Here is an 18,144-nt window from a genome sequence, read left to right as displayed (position 1 = left end):
AATATTTCAAATCGCTGAACTATCACTGTAATGTCATCGTATAAATTGTAGCCTTACTGTTGTACTTTTGAATGTTCTAATAAAATAAAAAGTCTAATAAAATAAATAATTTTGGAAGTTTGAAAGACGTGCCCCAACCCTCCCTGGGAGTTCCACTGAATCTTTTCAACGGCCAATAAGGTTTGAGTATTAAGTTAATCAGTTAGACCAGGAAGTCTGATAAGACAGACTGAGTGGGAGCGAAGCTCACCTTGACTAAAGGTTCTTTGAAAACGCCTGTGTCAAGCAACATGGACGCAGTGTTGCAGTGAGACTAGGTCAATGTGCTGATACACAAACAAGTCAAACAACATTGACATTGCATGCATAGGGTGGCAGGTAGCCTAGCGGTTAACAGCAGTTCAAATCCCCAAGCCAACATGGTGAAAAACCTGCCGGTGTGCCCTTAAGCAAGGCACTTAACCGTAATTTCTCCTGTAAGTCACTCTGAATAAGAGCGTCTGCTAAATGACTAAAATCATTTAATAAAATAAACATCCAATCCTGTCAGACACTGAGTGTACAAAACATTATGACAGACTGACCAGGTGAAAGCTTTGATCCCTTATTGATGTTACTTTTTAAATCCACTTCAATCAGTGTAGATAAATGAGAGGAGACAGGTTAAAAAATGGTTTTTGGAGTCTTGAGACAATTGAGACATGGATTGTGTGTGTGTCATTCGGACTGTGAATGGGCAAGATAAAATACACTACAAAAAGTATGTGGACACATGCTCATAGAACATCTCAATCCAAAATCATGGGCTTTGACATGGAGTTGGTTCCCCCATTTGCTGCTAGATGTTGGAACATTGCTGCGGAGACTTTCTTCCATTCAGCCACAAACATTATTGATGTTGGGCACTGATGTTGGGCAATTAGGCCTGGCTCGCAGTCAGTGTTCCAATTCATCCCAAATGTGTTCAATGGGGTTGAGGTGGGTTGAGGTTTGCAGGCCAGTCAAGTTCTTCCACGTCGATCTTGACAAACCATTTCTGTATTGACCTTGCTTTATGCACAGGGGCATTATCATGCTGAAACAGGAAAGGGCCTTCCCCAAACTGTTGCCACAAAGCACAGAATCGTCTAGAATGCCATTGAATACTGTAGCTTTAAGATTTCCCTTCATTGAAACTAAGGGGCCTAGCCCGAAACTGAAAAACAGCCCAAGATCCTTATTCCTCCTTCACCAAACTTTACATTTGGCACTATGCATTGGGGTAGCGTTCTCCTGGCATCCACCAAACCCAGATTCGTCCGTCGGACTGCCAGATTGTGAAACGTGATTAATCACTCCAGAATACATGTTTCACTGCTCCAGAGTCCAATGGCGGCAAGATTTACACCACTCCAGCCGACACTTTGATTTGCAGTGATTTTTGGCTTGTGTGTGGGTTCTCTACCATGGAAACCAATTTCATGAAGCTCCCGACTAACAGTTCTTCTGCTGACGTTGTTTCCAGAGACCGTTTGAAACTCAGCAGTGAGTGTTGCAACTGAGAATGCTTTTTTATGTGCTACGCGCTTCAGCACTCAGTGGTCCCGTTCTCTGAGCTTGTGTGGCCTACCACTTCGCGGCTGAGCCGTTGTTGCTCCTAGACGTTTCCACTTCACTATAACAGCACTTACAGTTGACCAGGGCAGCTCTAGCAGGGCAGACATTTGACAAACTGACTTGTTGGAAAGGTGGCATCCTATGACGGTGCCAAGTTGAAAATCACTGAGCTCTTCAGTACTGCCATTCTGCTGCCAATGTTTGTCTATGGAGATTGCATGGCTGTGTGCTCAATTTTATAGACCTGTCAGCAACGTGTGTCTGAAATTGCTGAATCCACTACTTTGAAGGGGTTTTCACATACTTTTGTATATATCGTGTATTTAAGTTCCTTTGAACGGGGTATGGTAGTAGGTGCCAGGCACACTGGTTTGTGTCAAGAACTGCAACGCTGCTGGGTTTTTGACGCTCAACCGTTACCCGTGTGTATCAATAATGGTCCACCACCCAAAGGACATCCAGCCAACTTGACAACTGTGGGAAGCATTGGAGTCAACATGGGCCAGCATCCCTGTGGAACGCTTTCGACACCTTGTAGAGTCCAATGCCCCAACGAATTGAGACTGTTCTGAGTGCAAAAGGGTGGGTGGGGGCAACTCAATATTAGGAAGGTGTTGTTAATTTTTCGTACACTCAGTAGAAACAGAATTAGTATAATACAGTCAGGAAGACAGAGAGGTGATCTAGTTACTCAGTAGAAACAGAATTAGTATAATTCAGTCAGGAAGACAGGGATGTGATCTAGTTACTCAGTAGAACCAGAATTAGTATAATACCGTCAGGAAGACAGGGATGTAAATGATCTAGCTACTGCCAGACCCACTGGAGGGCGCTGCCTGCCTGTGGAGGCTACATGGAGAACCAAGAGGAGGAGGAGGAGGAAGAGAACCTCCAACTAATCATCTGTTTTTTTCATCTAGTAATCTTTTCTTTGTACATGACGCTGGATTACTTGTGGTTTGTGGGTAGAGCAGGACAGATCCCAGGTGAGCAAGAGGGAAGCGTGCGGAGAGAAACGTTGCTGTCAGCTGATGTGTGTGTAATTCCAGTGTTAGGGGATGGTATATTTCCTCTTCGTCCAAACACCATCACATCCCCCCACCCTACTCACCCGTGGGGCACAAAGGCACGTTTTATTTATTGTTTGCTGGACTTGGTAGGGGGCCGTCGCAGTCCTCACAGTGTACCCTGTTTACAATTCAAACCAGAGCCTCTAATGACTGAGAGCTCTCACTGAAAGCACTGTAACCTCACAGGAAGTGCTCATCTGCCTCTGTGACCTCACAAGAAGTGCAGAAACTTCACTGTGATTGAACATTGCAGGGTTTTTTTCTGGATTAAAACGGGGCTTAGGGTGGTGGGTGTGACAGGGGGCGTGGCAGGGCGCGGCAATTGGCGCAGTCGGCACAGCTGAATTTATAAAGGCTGCCATCTTTGTGTTTTTTTTTTATCGCCATTTTTAAGACATGCATTTTTGCAGTTTTAAAGTTAATTTCCTGCAATTCTATGCATTTTGCCATGGCAAGTGCTGTGTTATTTTGCTCAAACTTAAAAACAATATCAATATTGTTAAATTCATTCTTTTTGGAATTTCACAAATATTATATTATTAAAACATACATGCTTGTAGGTCCATTGTCTTTTTTACATACTTTATTATAAATAAAATTACAGTTTGGACTTAAGCGTCCCAAAAATAATTTTAGGCGGCCCCCCCCCAAGGGTTTCTGTGGCAGAAAAATCCCTGCGTTGTATAAGGCTTCATCTCAAATGTATATTTAGTTAAAATTCTATTTCCTAAATGACTTACAGAGCCACATAAGTCATCCACAAGAGAGCACCACTGCTTCTGGTCTGCATTCCCTATATAGTAAACACATAGTACTATGTGGCTCTGGTAAATAGTAGTGACCTATGGGGTGTCAAAGGGTATCATTTGAGATGGAGCCATATAGACGAATCTCTCCTTTTCTTTCTCCGTTGCTTCACAGGAAGTTGTCGTGGAAATTCTAACCAGAAAGGAAGAGAGAGACAGTAGATTCCTCCAAACAACTATTTTAAAAAAAATAAGATTTGCATAAAAGGGAGCTGGTTAATAATCGCACAACAGGTGCAACAGTCAAAAGCCCAACAAACAAGAGTTGGGTCTCAGCCTTTATAGGAAAATACAACCTCTTTTGTCTCTATGGGAGTTTAGCAGGTGTGTGAGATCATGGTGGGGGCAGAGCGTACAAACAAGTGATAATGCCAGTTTTCTTACTTCTTTCTGCTGATAGAATTGTCGCTGCTGCTCAAGCGAGCCTCTGTTGTCTTCATATCTCCACACAGCTGTACCCTTGAAAGATAGGGAAAGAACAGGATGGACCAAAAAACTGGTCACTCTCAGACGGCCCTTTTGTCTTTGGCCACGTGACTAAGTTACTGAGAAACAAGAGAGGGAAAACACTGGCTTCTTCTTACATGAGAGAAACAGACAGTGGAAATGTTTAGATTTAAGGTGTATATAAATGATGTGCATAATAGAGTTTGTAATTTTACCACTATATTCCACAGTTTTGAGACTAATCTCAACCTAATACAAAATTACAAGTAAGCATGTGAGTAATAATTCATAAGATAAGTCAATAATGCCATAATCTAAGCAAAACCTAAAGCATTGGGGGGATTTTTCTTACACTAGTACATTATCTGTGTAAATGGCTTCTGTTGAGCCACTGAGTGTTTTACCTTCACATGGTGCAAAACAGGGAATCATTAAACAATGAAAACAGTTCTACAGAAGTACACTCTTCATCTGTACAAAGAGGACAATCATCACGCCGATGCATCAATCTCCGTGTTCTTAAACAATGAAACAGTTATACAGAAGTACACTCTTCATATGTACAAAGAGGACAATCATCACGCCGCTGCATCCATCTCTGTCTTCTTAAACAACGGGGCAGCTATTATTACCTGGACTCCCATCCTGAGCCATTGGCTTGAGCTGGAGCGGCTGTTATTTAAGTCCCACCGTGGGACTATGCTGGTGTTGTATACTTCAGTTGTATTGTTATATAGCTGTAGCTCAGTTAGCTGTAGCTCAGTTGGTAGAGCATGGTGTTTGCAACGCCAGGGTTGTGGGTTCGATTCCCACGGGGGGCCAGCACAGAAAAAAATAAAAAATGTATGAAATGTATGCATTCACTACTGTAAGTCGCTCTGGATAAGAGCGTCTGCTAAATGACTAAAATGTAAAATGTAAATGTTGTTGTCACTTCTCTAAGGGCCCAGACAACAGCTAACAATGAAAAGACTGACCACGAAATGATGCATAGAGTCCGGTCCTGGTCTTTCTATGGCCACTGGGGTCACATATGACGATTCATCGGCTGGTACATCTTCGTCTGGGTTGTGGGGCACTTTCCTGCAGTGGCTTGCGTGAACCCACGTCGACCGCTCTGCAACCGTCAGGAGCACCTGGAATGGACCAGTCCAGCGCTGTTGGTGCCAAGTCTTTCTGTGGAGGTCTTTGTTGATCACTCAATCTCCTGGCTGCAATTTGTGGAGCTGTCCTCCTTTTGGTTCAGGCAAAGCCACTTTTATCCTGGGGAAAATAGATTTCAGAACATTGTTGAGTGCAGCACAGTAGCTTACCATTTGATCCTCGCAACCCGTCAGTGTCAACCTGTTCTGTGGGAACGGGGTGTTTAGGATTCTCATGGGTCTTCCTGTGAGTATTTCATGAGGTGCTAAACCAGGGGGTACGATGCACACGTCCATGCATCTACATCCGAGCCAGAGGCATTACTGTTACCTATGACAATCCGGTCTCAACCTTCCTCTGCCTACATTGTTAGTCATACAAACCACAACTCCTCCCCTTTTACACAATGGTCTTGGCCATTCTCATTCCCCCAGGCCATTGGCAGATCAGAAACATCCTGTAGAGAAAACAGGTTTTAAACATAGATGGGTATTGCAACAAAATAGCCTCCAACAAGTTCTCAACCAATTTATCAAATCAAATCTATTTATATAGCCCTTCTTACATCAGCTGATATCTCAAAGTGCTGTACAGAAACCCAGCCTAAAACCCCAAACAGCAAGCAATGCAGGTGTAGAAGCACAGTGGCTAGGAAAAACTCAGTAGAAAGGCCAGAACCTAGGAAGAAACCTAGAGAGGAACCATGCTATGAGGGGTGGTCAGTCCTCTTCTGGCTGTGCCGGGTGGAGATTATAACAGAACATGGCCAAGATGTTCAAATGTTCATAAATGACCAGCAGGGTCAAATAATAATAATCACAGTAGTTGTCGAGGGTGTAACAAGTCAGCACCACAAGAGTAAATGTCAGTTGGCTTTTCATAGCCGATCATTGAGAGTATCTCTACTGCTCCTGCTGTCTCTAGAGAGTTGAAAACAGCAGGTCTGGGACAGGTAGCACATCCGGTGAACAGGTCAGGGTTCCAGCAGGTCTGGGACAGCAGGTCTGGGACAGGTAGCATGTCTGGTGAACAGGTCAGGGTTCCATAGCCGCAGGCACAACAGTTGAAACTGGAGCAGCAGCACGGCCAGGTTGGACTGGGGACAGCAAGGAGTCATCATGCCAGGTAGTCCTGAAGCATGGTCCTAGGGCTCAGGTCCTCCGAGAGAGAGAAAGAACGAGAGAGAGAATTAGAGAGAGCGAATTAGAGAGAGCATACTTAAATTCACACAGGACACCGGATAAGACAGGAGAAAAACTCTATATATAACAGACTGACCCTAGCCCCCCGACACATAAACTACTGCAGCATAAATACTGGAGGCTGAGACAGGAGGTGTCAGAAGACACTGTGGCCCCATCCGACGATACCCCCGGACAGGGTCAAACAGGAAAGATATAACCCCACCCACTTTGCCAAAGCACAGCCCCCACACCACTAGAGGGATAACTTCAACCACCAACTTACCATCCTGAGACAAGGCCGAGTATAGCCCACAAAGATCTCCGCCACGGCACAACCCAAGGGGGGGCGCCAACCCAGACAGGAAGACCACGTCAGTGACTCAACCCACTCAAGTGACGCACCCCTCCTAGGGACGGCATGGAAGAACACCAATAAGCCAGTGACTCAGCCCCTGTAATAGGGTTAGAGGCAGAGAATTCCAGTGGAGAGAGGGGAACCGGCCAGGCAGAGACAGCAAGGGCGGTTCGTTGCTCCAGAGCCTTTCCGTTCACCTTCACGCTCCTGGGCCAGACTACACTAAATCATAGGACCTACAGAAGAGATGAGTCTTCAGTAAAGACTTAAAGGTTGAGACCGAGTCTGCGTCTCTCACATGGGTAGGCAGACCATTCCATTAAAATGGCGCTCTATAGGAGAAAGCCCTGCCTCCAGCTGTTTGCTTAGAAACTCTAGGGACAATTAGGAGGCGTGCGTCTTGTGACCATAGCGTACGTGTAGGTATGTACGGCAGGACCAAATCGGAAAGATAGGTAGGAGCAAGCCCATGTAATGCTTTGTAGGTTAGCAGTAAAACCTTGAAATTAGCCCTTGCCTAAACAGGAAGCCAGTGTAGGGAGGCTAGCACTGGAGTAATATGACAATTTTTTGGTTCTAGTCAGGATTCTAGCAGCCGTATTTAGCACTAACTGAAGTTTATTTAGTGCTTTATCCGGGTAGCCGGAAAGTAGAGCATTGCAGTAGTCCAACCAAGAAGTAACAAAAGCATGGATACATTTTTCTGCATAATTTTTGGACAGAAAGTTTCTGATTTTCGCAATGTTACGTAGATGGAAAAAAGCTGTCCTTGAAACAGTCTTGATATGTTCTTCAAAAGAGAGATCAGGGTCCAGAGTAACGCCGAGGTCCTTCACAGTTTTATTTGAGATGACTGTACAACCATCAAGATTAATTGTCAGATTCAACAGAAGATCTCTTTGTTTCTTGGGACCTAGAACAAGCATCTCTGTTTTGTCCGAGTTTAAAAGTAGAAAGTTTGCAGCCATCCACTTCCTTATGTCTGAAACGCAGGCTTCCAGCGAGGACAATTTTGGGGCTTCACCATGTTTCATCGAAATGTACAGCTGTGTGTCGTCCGCATAGTAGTGAAAGTTAACATTATGTTTTCGAATGACATCCCCAAGAGGTAAAATATATAGTGAAAACAATAGTGGTCCTTAAACAGAACCTTGAGGAACACCGAAATTTACAGTTGATTTGTCAGAGGACAAACCATTCACAGAGACAAACTGATATCTTTCCGACAGATAAGATCTAAACCAGGCCAGAACTTGTCCATGTAGACCAATTTGGGTTTCCAATCTCTCCAAAAGAATGTGGTGATCGATGGTATCAAAAGCAGCACTAAGATCTAGGAGCACGGGGACTGATGCAGAGCCTCGGTCTGACGTCATTAAAATGTCATTTACCACCTTCACAAGTGCAGTCTCAGTGCTATGATGGGGTCTAAAACCAGACTGAAGCGTTTCATATACATTGTTTGTCTTCAGGAAGGCAGTGAGTTGCTGCGCAACAGCTTTTTCAAAAAGTTTTGAGAGGAATGGAAGATTCGATATAGGCTGATAGTTTTTTATATTTTCTAGGTCAAAGTTTGGCTTTTTCAAGAGAGGCTTTATTACTGCCTGTCTTGAACTAGTGGTTTGCTCATTACCAGATATACTACATCCATAACTAGTGGTTTCCTCATTACCAGATATACTACATCCATAACTAGTGGTTTCCTCATTACCAGATATACTACATCCATAACTAGTGGTTTCCTCATTACCAGATATACTACATACATAACTAGTGGTTTCCTCATTACCAGATATACTACATCCATAACTAGTGGTTTCCTCATTACCAGATATACTACATCCATAACTAGTGGTTTCCTCATTACCAGATATACTACATCCATAACTAGTGGTTTCCTCATTAGAATGGAGGAGTTTCTACAACCAAATTGCGTGTGCATCGCTGCAATTTTAGCAAACACAGAAAGGGGCCTATATTGGAGGCCAAAGGTCATCTGGCACACTGCTTAGGTCTTGACTGTCTTGTCAAATGTTGTACAACTTCATGGGTACTCTCTGGTCATCCCTTTTTACCTCAAATAAACAGTGGATTTCTGCTGTTGTGGGCATTTAACAATCTGTATGACTTTGTTGTTCACACAGGAGAGAGACGGGACTATAGTGGATCCTCTGGGGAGCCTCAACAACCTCATGATGCTGAAGAGGCAGAGAAGAGTCTCTCCAGATCAGAACTCCTCAAGAAACACCTGCAGAGACCCACAGGGAAGAAATCTTACTTCTGCTCTGATTGTGGGAAAAGATTCAACTCCTCAGTAAAACTTAAAATACATCAAAGAATTCACACTGAAGAGAAACCTTTTGGCTATACTCAATGTGGGAAGAGTTATGCCCTGTCAGGTAGCCTGATATCACATCAGAGAACACACACAGGAGAGAAACCTTTTAGCTGTACTCAGTGTGGGAAGAGTTTTGTTAATTCTAGCTGTCTGAAGAGACACCAGATAACACACACAGGAGAGAAAGCTTTTAGCTGTAATCAATGTGGAAAGAGTTATAGAGAGTCAGGTAGCCTGAAATCACATCAGAGAACACACACAGGAGAGAAACCTTTTAGCTGTACTCAATGTGGGAAGCGTTTTTTTCGTTCTAGCTGTCTGAAGAAACACCAGAAAACACACACACAGGAGAGAAACCTTTTAGCTGTAATCAATGTGGGAAGAGTTTTACCCAGTCAGGTAGCCTGATATCACATCAGAGAACACACACAGGAGAGAAACCTTTTAGCTGTAATCAATGTGGAAGAAGTTATGCCCTGTTAGGTAGCCTGACAGCACATCAGAGAACACACACAGGAGAGAAACCTTTTAGCTGTAATCACTGTGGAAGGAGTTATGCCCTGTTAGGTAGCCTGACAGCACATCAGAAACACACACAGGAGAGAAACCTTTTAGCTGTACTCAATGTGGGAAGAGTTTTTTTCGTTCTAGCTGTCTGAAGAGACACCAGAAAACACACACAGGAGAGAAACCTTTTAGCTGTAATCAATGTGGAAAGAGTTATACCCAGTCAAGAAGCCTGATATCACATCAGAGAACGCACACAGGAGAGAAACGAGAGAAACCATATAGCTGTACTCAATGTGGGAAGAGTTTTTTTCGTTCTAGCAGTCTGAAGGTACACCATAGAACACACACAGGAGAGAAATCATATAGCTGTACTCAATGTGGGAAGAGTTTTTTTTGTTCTAGCAGTCTGAAGGTACACCATAGAACACACACAGGAGAGATACGAGAGAAATCATATAGCTGTACTCAATGTGGGAAGAGTTTTTTTCGTTCTAGCAGTCTGAAGGTACACCATAGAACACACACAGGAGAGAAATCATATAGCTGTACTCAATGTGGGAAGAGTTTTTTTTGTTCTAGCAGTCTGAAGGTACACCATAGAACACACACAGGAGAGATACGAGAGAAATCATATAGCTGTACTCAATGTGGGAAGAGTTTTTTTTCGTTCTAGCCATCTGAAGGTACACCATAGAACACACACAGGAGAGAAATCATATAGCTGTACTCAATGTGGGAAGAGTTTTTTTTGTTCTAGCAGTCTGAAGGTACACCATAGAACACACACAGGAGAGATACGAGAGAAATCATATAGCTGTACTCAATGTGGGAAGAGTTTTTTTCGTTCTAGCCATCTGAAGAGACACCATAGAACACACACAGGAGAGAAACCTTTTAGCTGTGATCAATGTGGGAAGAGTTTTACTACATCTAGCAGTCTGACTAAACACCAGAGAACACACACAGGAGAGAAACCTTATGGCTGTGATCAGTGTGACAAGAGATACTTTGATAAAAGATCTCTGATCAAACATCAGAAAATACATGAAGGAGTTGTTCCATGATATCAATTAAATAATGTCACAATGTAGAATGTTTTAACATTGTAGTAGGAGTATTTTAATGATGTCACAATGTAGAACCCTAAACGTTTGTCCCCTGTTCTATTGATTTCAGCATGATATGGATATTAGCCTCAGGGGGAAAATCCAGACTCTGAATTGGAAGAGTTACTATTTATGAGATTTAACAAAAAGTGACAAAAAAAATGTATTACACTTACCATGTTGGTGACCCACTTGAATCAAAATGCAACACTTCGAAATGTTTAGGTTTTCAATATATCACCAACTGTTTCTGCTTATTGGTTATTGATTTGGACACGTTAAAACTGTGTTTTGACATTGGGGATATCCCACCTAGCAACATGTCATTGAAAAGACGTTGAAAATAAGACTATGCCCGTTCGTTGTAGTTGAAAGTGAAAGTTGAAAAGAGGTCTTTTCTGGTCGTTTTTTCAATGACTTGAAAACAGCTTCATTTCAACGTACTTGCAGCCTATACACATGGACGCAGTATAATAAATTGGTCTATAATCAATTTTATTAACAATCCTACATCACTCCAGTATTTATTTACAACATTCAAGTGCTAATTGTCTTTATTCCACTACTGAAGAAGCATGACTCAAATCACCTCATATTTATAAAAAAGAAAATAAAAAAGTACAATTTTTTTTTAATGAAATATATGCATTCACTACTGTACGTCGCTCTGGATAAGAGCGTCTGCTAAATGACTAAAATGTAAAATGTAAAAAATTTAAAACATTCAGCCTGACAAAATCAGATTTTTTTTATTATTTATGCCTCACCATTAGGTTCATTATTGTCAATATGTATTAACAAAGGGGTGTACATTTGGTTTTGATATTTCATATTTACAATTCATGTAATACTTATTCATGCAACCAACTGACATTTTTTGGGGTACAATTATATTGATATTGTTATCCTGCTTTTAGAATGTCAGGGTTCATTCTCAGATGTGCCAAACCAAATGTACTAGAGCATGACATTGGGGACTGGGCCCCGATCCAACAACATGCCTATCTAGTGAACCCTGAAAAGAGAGAGAAGCTCCGCAGTGAGGTGGAAAGTTACTACGGATATTGCAGGAGTTTCCTCTTGAAATCAGACATGTCAGTGGTGAGGACAACTTGGTTGTTGATTGTCTCAAGGGTGGGCAGTTAAAAAGTTGAGTGTTTTGTGTTTAGCCAGTGCATTGCCATGGATCACAATTTATTATAACTGCATGTTTTTCCGTATTGGAGATGAGTTTTGTTTGGGCTCGTTCCAAGGGGACGAGAGTTCTAGAAGCTAGTGAGTTTTAGGAAGACGAGAGTTCTAGAAGCTAGTGAGTTTTAGGAAGACAAGAGTTCTAGAAGCTAGTGAGTTTTAGGAAGACGAGAGTTCTAGAAGCTAGTGAGTTTTAGGAAGACGAGAGTTCTAGAAGCTAGTGAGTTTTAGGAAGACAAGAGTTCTAGAAGCTAGTGAGTTTTAGGAAGACGAGAGTTCTAGAAGCTAGTGAGTTTTAGGAAGACGAGAGTTCTAGAAGCTAGTGAGTTTTAGGAAGGATTCTATGGAAAGAAAAAGGACAAAAGATACTATTGTATATTATTATTTAGAAATACGTGTTTTTTTCTTGTTTTTAATTGTTGACAGCCAGTAGACACCATGTTTATATTGGTGAAGGTGAAGCATTGTAGTTGATTATAATGTGAAATGGAAGTTGTTTTCTGTTGGTGGTAAGCAAACTTGTCCAAAAGAAATGTAGGATATATTTGTTGTCTTAAGGGGGAAGGTGTTACAGGCTTTGGTTTTTCCATTTATGTTTTGAGGTTGGACTTTAGCAGGTATAGCTCGTTAGCTCGTCTAGCTCATTAGCACGTCTAGCTCGTTAGCACGTCTAGCTCGTTAGCACGTCTAGCTCATTAGCCCGTCTAGCTCGTTAGCCCGTCTAGCTCGTTAGCACGTAGGACGCACTGATTGGTGTCACCTCGTTAGTCAGTATGTGTTACACCTGTGCTGGCTTGTCCATCTCGTTGGTAGGAAGGTGTTTCACCTGAGCTGGTCCAGGTTCTATTTAAGAGTGTCTGGCCCAGTGCTCCAGTTGTCTTGATACATGTGGAGAGTCAACACCTTTAGTTGCTCCACCTTTTTGGTTTGCTTCCTGTCTTTAAGTTTGGTGTGGGTTTTTCTTTTGTTTGCCTCTTCTTGGGCAGATTTAGTGGGTCTCATGGTGGGTGTCTTTTAGGTCCCAGTTGTTGTTACTAGTCAACTTTCAGTGGACACTGAGAGAGCAAAACTGCAACATTGTTATAATACTTTTATTGCATCAAATGGTTGTTTTATGCAACAGAATAGAGGGTTCTTAGAACTATTGTGTCTGTGTGTTCTACTGAGGATGGGCCTCTGGGAGAAACACTGACAGGAGATTTACAATGTCTTTTGGGTGCTAAAACCTAGAGACTGCATTCCAGAGCATGAGTTAATGTTTCTGTTCTATATGGTACCAGGGAGAGATGACCCCAGGGCCAGACCCTGGTCTCTACATAAAGAGTACTGTTTTTACAGCAGATACTGTCTGCTGAGAATTATAAGCATCTTAAATACAAGTCTTAACCTTGTGACCCGTTCTATACATCTGTTGTTGGTCATGTAGGTTGAAAGGGGTGTATCTTGGCTTTAAAAGACCTTTGTACTTTTGTATCGTGGCTCTCAACGAATCATCTGGGGGTGATTCATCTCTCAATGAATCATCTGGGGGTGATTCATCTCTCAATGAATCATCTGGGGGTGATTCATCTCTCAATGAATCATCTGGGGGTGATTCGTCTACCAGCCATCATTATCGTAGAACACTCAATCGATTCACTTTGTATGTGTGTGTTGTATTGACCTGCTGCCTTATAAGTGAATAAAGATTTAGTTTTAGAGTAACTCTGACTTGTGTGATAAGTTTGTCTCCTCATTTGATATTAAAGAAATTAACCACCACATTTGGCGATGGGGATGTGAATCTTCACTTGGTGACCGCTCCTGATGACCTGGGTAAATGGTGCACCAGGGATCCCTCTAACTTGGGATCTCAGGGAGACCACACTTCAGGAACGGAGCAGATGGACCCACCTTTGATCTGAGAGGCAGCGAGCCGAGTGGATACCACATCTCGAACGTAGTTTAAAAAAAATAAAGAGGTGAGCGAAACACGTAAAGTGGAGTTTTTAGAAAATCCTCGTAGGCTCTGAGTGTGTATTCCTGTGTAGAGGTGTAAACAGGGCCCAGTCAGGAGGCTCTGAGTGTGTATTCCTGTGTGGAGGTGTAAACAGGGCCCAGTCAGGAGGCTCTGAGTGTGTATTCCTGTGTGGAGGTGTAAACAGGGCCCAGTCAGTAGGCTCTGAGTGTGTATTCCTGTGTGGAGGTGTAAACAGGGCCCAGTCAGGAGGCTCTGAGTGTGTATTGCTGTGTGGAGGTGTAAACAGGGCCCAGTCAGTAGGCTCTGAGTGTGTATTCCTGTGTGGAGGTGTAAACAGGGCCCAGTCAGTAGGCTCTGAGTGTGTGTTCCTGTGTAGAGGTGTAAACAGGGCCCAGTCAGTAGGCTCTGAGTGTGTATTCCTGTGTGGAGGTGTAAACAGGGCCCAGTCAGTAGGCTCTGAGTGTGTATTCCTGTGTGGAGGTGTAAACAGGGCCCAGTCAGGAGGCTCTGAGTGTGTATTCCTGTGTGAGGGGGCACCTTGGAGGCGTAAACAGGGCCCAGTCAGTGGAGGATGATCTGAGAGTCAGTCGACTCAGACACCTATCATTGGTCGGTTGCGGGCGACCTAGAGCTGTCCTGACACTGAATTGATCACAGTGGGGATTGGTCTGTAGGGGTGAGGGGCCAGGGTGACTGTGGGTTCTGTGTGAAACACGGTACCTGGTGAAACTCTATTGGAAGAAGGACCTCATTCTGAAAAGTGTCTGTGTGACTCTCAGAAGTGGTGAATTCCAATGATTTTAAATGTGCTGCCAGGTATGCCCTGGGTTTAAATATCTAGAATCTTTGGGAACTAGATGACAATTTTAATGTTAAAACATCCGGAATCCGGAATCCGCCCTGTTTACGCCTCCCAATACCTTCTTCTTGATCCCAATTGCATTGTGTCCATGTTCTGTCCTATAAGAATTTCAAAGGAAGAGAAAATGTGTCAAAGAATTACAAGCATTAAAATATATTAAGTAAATATCGAAAGATAAATGGCATCAACATACAATGTAATGTAAAATAGAAGAACATATTGGAGAAAGCACTAGCCAATACAGTACTGCCATACAGTAACAGTACTGCCATACAGGCATAATATCACATTTCAAGATATCTTTGTACACAAATTGTTCAATATTTTATCAGGCTGACTTGAAAGATTATACGCAACATTTTGCTGCGTGGCAATACTGTGTTTGGATTCTGAAGGGCATTTATACAAAAGAGGTAGTCTAGACACTGTATTAATACCATTATGCATTTGAATCCCATCTACAGCTACCATCTAAGATATTAATTTACCTCCACAAGGGTGCGGACATGTAACGTTTCCAAAATGGGATAATATTGTACATGTAACGGTTCCAAAATGGGGGAGTATTGTACATGTAACGTTTCCAAAATGGGATAGTATTGTCCATGTCACGTTATGCCCCCTTGTGAGTTAATAGTATTGCATGCTGTAGCAGGTTATATAAAGAGGAAGACCTCCATTGACAATTCAGTTCGTTGTAACATCTCGTCTGGACAGGTCACCGTCCTTAGTTAGTTAGTTAGTTAATGAACTAGCTAACGTTAGCTTCGTTATCACAAAAGTGAAACTGCTCTAGATTGGAAACTTACGTTAATGAGTGTAAAGCCATGTTGTCTTTATGGAAACGATATACAATATATGGGAAAGAATATAGTTGAGGAAATAATCCAAACCTAGTTGTGCCTAGTTAGGACATAACGTTAGCTAGCTAGCTAACGATACTGTACTGTAGCTCATACAACGCCGACGGTCAAACCCGGCTTTCTAATATTTACGTTCATTAACTATAGTAACGTTATGGAAGATATTCACAGAAAACCATCATTGTCTTCGTTATTCATTATTAGTATGTTATATTATTATAATACATTATTTCGAGACATATTCAGAGCCAAACATCAACACAACTTAACCTTTTTAACTGTTGTCGCATCCAAACTTGTCACCATCGTTTTCAGTTGTAATTGCGAAGTTCCCGGAAGAAGTCCAGCAACAACGGAGGTTCCTCGATGAACCCACCTTCTAACAAGTTCTTTGAAGAACCTTTTGGGGCTGTTTTTCATTGACCAAGAACCCTACGGTTCTTAGGGGATCTGAGAACAACTCCAGTTGAACCCTTCATTTTTAGAGTGTAGTCGGCTCTATTTACTCTCAGATTCAAACATGATGATTAGTATCAACGATCAAGTCAGCTGCTGCTGCTCCAATACAGTATGAGGTGAGACGGTGAACTGATGTTGAACTGGGCAGTCAGTCATTCATTCTGTACTATGAGTCTATCAAATCAAATTGAATTTGACCTTACAGTGAAATGCTTACTTACAAGCCGCTAACCAACAATGCAGTTTTAAAAAGTACAAATAAGAATACTAAATAAAAGGAACAAGCAGAAGTTAAATAACAATAGCTAGGAATATATACAGGGGGTACTGGTACAGAGTCAATGTGGGGGCTATATACAGGGGGTACCGGTACAGAGTCAATGTGGAGGCTATATACAGGGTGTTACGGTACAGAGTCAATGTGGGGGCTATATACAGGGTGTTACGGTACAGAGTCAATGTGGGGGCTATATACAGGGGTACCGGTACAGAGTCAATGTGGAGGCTATATACAGGGGGTACCGGTACAGAGTCAATGTGTGGGGGCACCGGTTAGTAGGTAATATGTACATGTAGGTAGAGTTATTAAAGTGACTATGCATAGATGATAACAGAGAGTGTGGGGGGGGGGCCCTTCCTCTGACACCGCCTGGTAAAGAGCTCCTGGATGGCAGGGAGCTTGGCCCCAGTGATGTACTGGGCTGTACGCACTACCCTCTGTAGTGCCTTGCGGTCGGAGGCAGAGCAGTTGCCATACCAGGCAGGGATGCAACCAGTCAGGATGCTCTCGATGGTGCAGCTGTAGAAGCTTTTGAGGATCTGAGGACCCATGCTAAATCTTTTCAGTCTCCTGAGGAGGAATAGGTTTTGTCGTGCCCTCTTCACGATTATCGTGGTGTGCTTGGACCATGATAGTTTGTTAGTGATGTGGACACCAGGGAACCTGAAGCTCTCAACCTGCTCCACTGCAGCCCCTTCGATGAGAATGGGGGCGTGCTGTCTTCCTTTTCCTGTAGTCCACAATCATCTCCTTAGTCTTGATCACGTTGAGGGAGAGGTTGTTTTCCTTGCACCACACGGCCAGGTCTCTGACCTCCCTATAGGCTGTCTCATCGTTGTTGGTGATCAGGCCTACCACTGGTGTGGCATCGGCAAACTTAATAATGGTGTTGGAGTCGTGCCTGGCTGTGCAGTCATGAGTGAACAGGGAGTACAGGAGGGGGCTGAGCACGCACCCCTGAGGGGCCCCTGAGTTGAGGATCAGTGTGGCGGATGTGTTGTTACCTACCTTTAAAAAACATGAGCTGGCGCACACCCAGAAGAATAATTTGTGAGGAGGTCCTGACTAACGGCGAATAAACTATCAAAATAAAGTCGCACACTCCATGTATAAACTCCCAGCAATTGAATGGGTATTTACCAACGTTTCAGCATCACTGTGACTTCTTCAGGGTGATGTCATGAATACTTCAACCAGGTTATGTTGACAAACAGTGCAATTAGTGCAACCAATGACAATAGAGAGGGCTGTGTCATAATGATTAAGTTAATTAAAATGAATTAGTGAAACTGTTAAATAGTATATGACATTAAATATTTTACTGTATTGTTATCATATAGAAACATCATGGAATATTGTACATCATATTAAATATATTACTGTATTGTTATCATATAGAAACATCATGGAATATTGTACATCATATTAAATATATTACTCTATTGTTATCATATAGAAACATCATGGAATATTGTACATCATATTAAATATATTACTCTATTGTTATCATATAGAAACATCATGGAATATTGTATATCATATTAAATATTTTACTGTATTGTTATCATATAGAAACATCATGGAATATTGTACATCATATTAAATATATTACTCTATTGTTATCATATAGAAACATCATGGAATATTGTACATCATATTAAATATATTACTCTATTGTTATCATATAGAAACATCATGGAATATTGTACATCATATTAAATATTTTACTCTATTGTTATCATATAGAAACATCATGGAATATTGTACATCATATTAGCATCAACATACATTATTGTTTCATTCAATTTCACATAATAAGGATATTTAATATTTTCAAGTTCAGAAGTCAGAACTCATCACCTGCTATGTAAAAGAGACAGAAGAATGCACAATGGTCAATGCTATCTGGGATCCTTGGGACATCCCTACCCTAAACCCTAACCTTAACCCCTACCTTAACCATTTTAAATGTCA

At 42.2% G+C, this 18,144-nt stretch overlaps 1 pseudogene; it reads left to right on the top strand.

Moving 5' to 3' along the window:
- The first annotated feature begins 2,533 nt into the window (after positions 1-2,533).
- Positions 2,534-11,139, top strand: LOC145876241 (uncharacterized; annotated as a pseudogene).
- Positions 11,140-18,144: the final 7,005 nt, after the last annotated feature.

The sequence above is a fragment of the Salmo salar genome, unplaced genomic scaffold, assembly GCF_965601325.2.
Source record: "Salmo salar unplaced genomic scaffold, fSalSal1 ptg000519l, whole genome shotgun sequence".
Taxonomy (NCBI): Eukaryota; Metazoa; Chordata; class Actinopteri; order Salmoniformes; family Salmonidae; genus Salmo; species Salmo salar.
The sequence above is the reverse complement of the archived record's forward strand: the minus strand, read 5'-3'. Positions and strand labels throughout refer to the sequence as shown.